This window comes from Athene noctua, chromosome 11, assembly GCF_965140245.1.
Source record: "Athene noctua chromosome 11, bAthNoc1.hap1.1, whole genome shotgun sequence".
NCBI lineage: Eukaryota > Metazoa > Chordata > Aves > Strigiformes > Strigidae > Athene > Athene noctua.
The window spans coordinates 25,513,310-25,519,519 of record NC_134047.1 but is presented as its reverse complement, the minus strand read 5'-3'; the positions used below and the strand labels follow the sequence as shown (position 1 = coordinate 25,519,519).

The following is a 6,210-nucleotide window of genomic DNA, read 5'->3' as shown; positions in this document are numbered from 1 at the left end:
CCGTACCGCGCTCTGGGTGACGCGCACGGACCCTGATCGCACGCTGGCGGTCCGGCCCGCTGCGGACTGTACAGAGGGCTCCTGCCTCGCCCAGAGAGGCAGGCTCTCTCTTCCTGCAGTGGAAGGCAGCTGCTGCCCACATGCCCTTGATTTTCTTCTTTCCCTTTCTCAGGCCTCTGCAGCTTCAGCTGTGGCAGCTCCTGTCCACAGCCAGAAAACGTCCCAGGGGCCTGTCCCTTCTCACCTCTCTGCTGCGAGGAGCACAAGGGCAGGCAGAGAACCCCACACAGTTCTGAAGTGGGTCCAGTCGACAGCATCCCCAGGGAAGGAACAGGCAAGCGCGGCCCCGGTGAGGCCTCTGGGAGAAGGTGAAGCGACTGCCGTTATTACCGTAGATCGCCCCTGGCCGGAGCCCCCCTTCCACAGGGGCTCCTGCGGAGGCGCCAAGGGCCGGCTTGCCGCCATCCCCGCGGGGCTCGGGGGTGACCCGGGGCTACGGGACGGGCTTCAGGGTAGAGGTGCGAGACCTGGGGCCAGGACACGGTGCGGGCGAGGCCAGTGCCAGCTCAAGGGGAGCTCTGGCAAGCTGGGGAGGCACCCGGCACCAACCCCCGGGGGACACCCATCTTCTTCCCCTCTGCCTTTGTCCCAGCTCTCGGGTAACTCCCTGGGGCTCCCCCGGCCCGGATCACCTCCAGCAGAGCGGAGGCCTGACACAGCAGGCGGTGTGAAGCTTCCTGCCCCACCGCTGCCGTGTGGCCAGTGGGCAGGAGGGGCCCCCACACCTGCCAAAGGGGCGGGCTGGCCTCACCGGCGGCCTCGGCCCTCGCCCACCACCAGGAATCACGCCCAGCAAGCCTCACGCTGCGGCAGCAGGAAGGCGGCTCTGGCGGTGCCGCACACCTGTGCGGGGCCGGCGCTGCAGTCCTGCCCTTCGCGCACCGAGCGCCCGCCGGCAGCGTGACGTGGGGCGGCGGCGGCATTTCCTTACCAGGAGGGGGCACCGAGCGTGGCCGCACCCCCCCACGGGCATCGGAGCATCGCACTGACGTTGCTGGCGGGCGGCAGCGTGGGGCACGGGGCCACCTCTGTGTCGCCCACCGACAGCACCGTGTGGCGTTTGCCAGGCAGCGGTGGTGAGCGCGGGCGAGCGCCACCCCCCGCGCGAGCGGCGGCCGAGCGGCACGTCACTGCGCACACGCTCTCGAGGAACGGGCACGACGCTTGGCGGGGAGCAGCTGGAAGCCCCCGGGAATCCACGTGAAAGCGGCAACAAAACTATCCCTCGTGCTGCGCCACAGGGGCCGCGGCGGTAGCAAGGACTGCGCCGCGCTACGGGCGCCCACGAGCGGTGCAGCTGCCTGGCAGCCGAGTCTGCAGAACCTACAGCTCCTGGCACGCGCTGGCCAACGCGGCACGGCCGCCTGCACGCCAAGCGCTGTAAGACCCCGCATCCCAGCGTGACCCAGGGAACCAACGCGGCTGGCCAGAAACCCCACACGCCAGGACCACAGCTCCCGCTGGGTTGCGAGAGGCAGTTTTCTCTGCTTTCTGACCCTGCAGCAACACCGTTGCTCACCCCTCCGAACCCCCACCAGTGCACCCAGAAGCCTCACCACCGGCTCGGGGCAGCCCCTGCCACCACCTCCAACGCTGCCACCCTGCAGGCACCGCCATCCTCCCCAGGAGCTGCCAGCTGATGGCACGGCTCCACTCACCTTCTCCCTCGGTGCAGCCAGGGCCCAGCAATGCTCAGCGACTGCTCTGCTCCTCCCTTGGTTGACACCGACCCCTCCGACGGCTGCCTTGCTCTTAACAGCAGCACCCGCCCCTCCACCCGGAGCAAGCCCTTTACAGGGAGGGGCCGCTGCCATCAGCCTCACTGCCCACACCTGGGGCCCCTCCAGCCCCAGCCCACAGCTGGAGGCCATCACCCACCCCCACAGAGCATCATCACCCCTCCCAGCCCCTCACCTGGGGCAAAGGAAGCACAAAAGGCAGCCGGCAGCCAGCAAGTGTTTATTCAGTCACACACAGAACAAGTCCCAGAAGGGAGTGAGTCTGCTCCGGGGCTCAGGGCCCCTAATGCTGCCCCTGCCCCTGGCACACCTTGGCGCTTGTTCCCGGAGCCACGCTCCTCAGTCCAGCCGGGAACAGTCAGTCGGTTCCTGGAGCAACAAGCTGCAGGGCAGAGCTGGAAACTGCCAAACATGAGGAGAAAGATGCAGGACACAAGAAGACAGAAGAAAGGTGGCAGCTAGCTGACTAGTACAGGGGTAGAGAGAAAACAAGAGATGAGCAATGGGGCGGTGAGAGGATGGGGACAGGGAACCCAGCGTGGATATGCAGAAAAAAAAGCAGCAGGGAGAGAAGAAAACAGGCAGCAGAAAGAAGGAGGAGGAGCAGGACAGAAACCAACAAAGAAGGACAAGGAGCAGCATAGAGATGCAGAAAAAAAAAAAGCTGGGATGGGTGGCACAACAGACATGGAGGGGAAAAAAAAAAAGGGGGGGAGCAGGGAGCTAGACCAAGCAAGATGGAAGAAAGACCAAAAAGCTCCAGAGAACAGGGCACAGAGGGAGGAAAAAGCAACAGCGATGGGGAGTCAGGACAGCAAACCATGGGAAGGAACACAAAACAAATCACATCGCTACATGTGACAGGGCAGAGAAGGAAGAATTAGGAAACAGGGACAGAGACACAGAAAAAGAGAGACCTGGAGCCAAAAACTAATCCTGATGCATACAGAAAGAAGGGGGGTGGGGGTGGGGGGGTGTATTCTAAAACAGGGGAAACAGAGACAGAGAGATGGAGAAAAGACAAAAGCAATAGACTACAAGGCATCGAGAGAGGAATTACTGAATAGTAACAGAGCGCCAGCCAGAAACAGGCCACAAAGCAGCAAAGATCACAGGGGGTACGGGGCACAGAGGAAGGAATTCGCAAACCCGGCACAAGGAGCCAGACAGAGAGAGAGCGAGGCAAAAATTAAATGGTGAAAAGAGACAGACCGCAGGGCAGAGGGAGGAATTGATAAACAGGGACAGGGCACCCGACAGAGCATGATGGAGAACAGGGAAAAAAAAAATAGCAGCAAGCTACAGGGAAGAGGGAGGAATTAAAGAACAGTGACTGGAAGACAGACAGCGACACATGGAGAGAGAGAAGACAAAAGAGCGATGGGCAACAAGATGGATAGGGAGGAAATGAAAAACAGCAGAAGGGAGTCAGCCAGAGAGAAAGACACCGAGGAAAAAGGCCAGACAGTCTATGAGGGACGGAGGTAGGAATGAAAAACGGGGGACAGGGAGCAGGAAAGAGAGAGATGGAGATCGCAGGGAATAGCAGCGGGTGCAGGAAGAAGAAAGGGGCATCAATAGGAACAGGGAGCTGGACAGAGAGGGATGGAGAAAGGCAACAAGAGCGGCAGGGTACAGGGCAGAGAAAGGGAAGACCTACAAGATGGGGACAGGGAGATGCTCCAAGCAAGACGGAAGATACAGGTGAGCAAAAAAAGTTGAGCAGCACCAGAAAGAGAGGAGTCTAGGAGAAAGACAGGGAGGGACCAGGCCACACAAGAGGGATGAGAGGGGCCCAAGAGCTCGGGACTTACTGCAGTTCTCCGCGCTGCCAGGAGAATTTGACAGGTCAGACTCCTCCTTCTGTTTGCCTTCTCCCTTCCTCTTCTACAGCTCCAGGTGCCTGGCTGTCCTCCACTTATGAGAAGATGTAGGTGTCTCACAGCTCTTACGAGATGAGGCCTGCTAGACACAGAACCTCATTCAATCACACACTACGTGCAGGAGTAGGACAGAGGAAAGAGAGAGAAACCGAGAAGTGAGGAGCAGAACGGAAGGATCGAGAGAGAAATGGACTGAGGAGTGATGCAAAAGGTACAGAACAAGCAGTCAGAAGTGCAGACAGAAAAAGAAAAGGGAGCAGCAAGACAAGAGAGAGAAAGTGAGAGAGAAAGGGGGAGCAAGGCAGAAGAAAAGAAAGAAAAGATATAGAGAAGAAGAAAAAAAAAAATCACAGCATGGGAAAGAGAAGGGCGGGAAGGGACTGGGACATACAAGGGGGGCGACAGGGCCCCGAGGGCCCGGGACTCACCGCGGCTCTCGCTCCCGGCACTGCCGGGAGAACTGGACAGGTCAGATGCTTCTTTCTCCTTCCTTCCTCCTGCCCCTCCTCTTCTTCTGAAACTCCACTCGCCCGGCTGACCTCCCCCTAAAAGAATACGCGGGTGTCTCTCGGCTCTTACAAGACGTGGCTTCCGACACACGCAGCCTCGCTCGCTCGCTCGCTCCGCGGCCGTTCCGCGCCTGGGTCCGGCCCGCTGCGGACTGTGCAGAGGGCTCCTCGCTCACCCGGAGAGGCAGGCGCTCTCCTCCTGCAGGGCGAGGCGGCTGCTGCCCACATGCCCTTGACGTTCTCCTTCCTTCCCTTTCTCCGGCCCCTCCAGCTCCAGCCGCGGCGGCTCCCGCCCCGCTGCCCACGGCCGGGAAGGCTCGGCTCCGCCCGTCCCTTCTGGCCCCCGAGCCGTGAGAAGCGCCAGGCCGGGCAGAGACACCCCACGCCAGCCCGAGCTGGGCGCAGCCGGCGGCATCCCCGGGGCAGGAACGGACACGCGCGGCCCCAGCGCGGCCTCGGGAGGGGGCACGGAGGCGGCAGGGACCCTTATTGCCGCGGACCGGACCGGCCGCAGCCCCAACACTCACCTCCGCCGCGCACGCGCACTCCCGGGAGACGCCGCCGCCGCGCATGCGCACCCCCGGGCCGGGGGCACACCGCGTCTCGGGGAGCCGCGGGCAGCCCGCGGGAAACCGCCACAAAACCGCGTCTCGGGCCGCGCCGCGGGGCCGCGCCGGTACCGAGGGCTGTGCCGTGCCGCGCGCGCCCGCCAGCGCCGCAGCTGCGGGGAACCGAGAGCGCAGAAACTGCAGCTCCCGGCGTGCCCCGGGGAGCCAACATGGCCGACCGGAAGCCCCCTGCACGTGACTACGGCTCCCGCCGCGCCGCCCGCGCACCCGGAAGCCCGGCCGAGCGCAGCCCCGCGCGGCTCCGGGCAGCGCCGCCGCCGCCCGGCCCCGACGCGGAGCGGCCTCCGCCCCCGGTCCCGCCGCACCTTTCCCCGCAGCCGCCCGGCCCCGCTCCTGCCTCGGCTCGCACCGGCTCCTCCTCCAGCACCGGCCCCGGACAGGGAGGGGTCGCTGCCTGCAGCCTCCCTGCCCGCCCCTGCGGCTCCTCCGGCCCGGCCCACGCTCCCCCCCCTCCCCCCCCCCGGTAACTATAGCGACCAGCACCGTTAATAAACGCCGGAGATGCCCGTCGCTCCTCCGAGCTCACGCTCTATGGGCCGCCGGTCCTCCGGTCGCGGGGCCGCCGCCGCGCACGCGCACTCCGGGGGCCGCCCGGCGCAGCCGCACGCCGCAGGTCGCCTCTCCCCGCCGGGGGAACCTTCCCCGGGCAGCGGGAGCAGCCGCTGGGCGAGACCGCTCCGGTGCGCGGGCCGACGGGACCAACGCTGCCAAATCTTATAACCCCCCGGAGAGGGAGGAGCTCCGGCACGGCCGCAGCGCAGGGCAGCGCAGTCTCGCCTTGTGACCCAGAACTCAGCGGGGTGACCGAAGTGTCGGTCAGAGCAGCCTCAGGGCTCTTTGGACGGGTGGAAGGGGGAGGAAAGCCTGTGACAACGCGACACGGGAGCGCAGAGTTGTTTTAAGGACGAAACAGCGTAACTTCGGTCCCTGGGAGACCAGTACAGTAACTATTAAAAGCACACGTATTGTTAGATATTTTTCCTAAACTCACATTTATCCAATTTAGTTTTTCAAATCCTGGTGATAGCAGAAATAGTTTTTTAAAAAAACCCAGATAAATCCAGGAACATTTCTGCCCGCGTTCAGCCGCTCTTCTGGAGCGTACGCTAGGAGCTGGAGAACCCGAGCAAGCTGTCTGATTATATTTACGGCAGCTCTGGCCCCGACAGCTCCCCCGTCCGTCCCCTTGCCAGGAACTAGCGCCGCGGCGGCTACAGCTCAGCCCAAAGCCAAACCGACACCGACCTCGGCTCTGGAAAGCGCCACCTCATCTCCCCCCGTTTTGCTGATTAGGGATATCAATTCAACTCAGACACCGGAGTGAAAGGAGCAGGCGTATTTTATTAGAAATAACTAAATAACAGAAGAATATGGAAAACACGCAGTCAGG

General features: G+C 62.9%; 1 long non-coding RNA gene across 1 annotated transcript; it reads right to left on the bottom strand.

Annotated features, from left to right (window-relative positions):
* Positions 1-2,028: 2,028 nt before the first annotated feature.
* Positions 2,029-4,663, bottom strand: LOC141964685 (uncharacterized). Its single transcript, XR_012634368.1, has 3 exons — positions 4,111-4,663; positions 3,614-3,761; positions 2,029-2,201 (listed from the first exon to the last, which is right to left on the bottom strand). It is a non-coding gene; the product is annotated as an uncharacterized LOC141964685 (long non-coding RNA).
* Between the last annotated feature and the right edge of the window lie 1,547 nt (positions 4,664-6,210).